This window comes from Echinops telfairi, unplaced genomic scaffold, assembly GCF_000313985.2.
Source record: "Echinops telfairi isolate 266 unplaced genomic scaffold, ASM31398v2 ScPeMD7_7458;HRSCAF=8496, whole genome shotgun sequence".
In the NCBI taxonomy this organism is placed as follows: domain Eukaryota; kingdom Metazoa; phylum Chordata; class Mammalia; order Afrosoricida; family Tenrecidae; genus Echinops; species Echinops telfairi.
Window position 1 is genome coordinate 22,840,566 of NW_022111358.1, and position 1,274 is coordinate 22,841,839.

Here is a 1,274-nt window from a genome sequence, read left to right on the forward strand (position 1 = left end):
GCCAGGTTGGCACAATAAACTACCTTACTTCCTAACTGTGTTTAAAATCAAGTATTTCAGTGTTGATCATGCTGAAGACTCTGTGTTAAATCTAAGCATGGTGAACACCACAGATGATGCCCAAGGATTCTAAAAAAATAATACTGTCCTGGATCTTAAAGAATTGTACTAAGGCAAATGGTCCTACAGGGGGTAACTGAAATGGAGAAGTCTATGCAGAAGAAAGCACACCGTTCTATCTGTCTGCGATCAAAGATTTTCATATAACCCTTGATCAAAAGAAGGGATGTGTATGAGGTTCTAAAATCAGAGGGACTTGGTTTGTATGAATCTCAAAACTCAGAAAAAGCTTATTGCTATCTAGTCTGTTCTGAGTCTTAGTGACCCTATAAGGCAGGGTAGTACTGTCACTGTGGGTTTCTGAGACGGTAACTCTTTACAGGCATAGAAAGCTTCCTCATTTTCCATCAGGTTCAACCTGTTGACCTTGAGGTTAGCAGCCTAATGCATAACCCCTGTGCCACCTGGGCTTCTCTACAACAGCCTAAAAGTGGAACTAGCATTCCATATTAAATTCTTGATGTGAGTCTAGACCCCACGTCTTCCTTTTATAGGGTGCTTCTATAACAGAAGTACCACAAAGGGAGAGCTTTAACAAACAAAACTTTGTTTTCTTAGAGCCTAGAATCTGAATTCAGGACTCTGCTCTAGGCAAAGGCTTTGTCTTTCTGTCTCAGCTCCAGGAGAAGGCCCTTGTCTCCCTTTATTATTATTATTTACCTGTTTGTTGTGAACTGGGTAAAGTTTTACAGAGCAGATCATCCGTTTTATGCATAATGATTCATGCACATTCTGTTTCATGTCATTGATTGCAATCCCCTCAGTGTAACATCACCTATCTCATCTCCTTCCTGTGTGTCCTGTCCCCATTCCACCTTCCTCCCTAACCCTTGTGAACTTTGTTCATGGGTAAATGCTGCCCTCTTGATCCCAACTTGCCAATTATTCTGTGTGCCACACCAATGGCGTTATTATCCAACCCTTTTAGACATAGCAAATGTTGGGCTGAAAATTGGACCACAAGGGTAAGTTCAAAAGGAGGCCAAGGACCACAGTCTCGTGGGTTCCAGAGAGCTCTATCCAACAAGCAAAAGTGGTCTCCTTCATGGTTTTGAGTTTTGTAATATAGCTTTCTCCCACTTTCTCCAACCCCTTCTAATGCCATCCAATTCAGAGCCATTGGTAGTAGTACCAGGTACCATCTACTTCTTCTG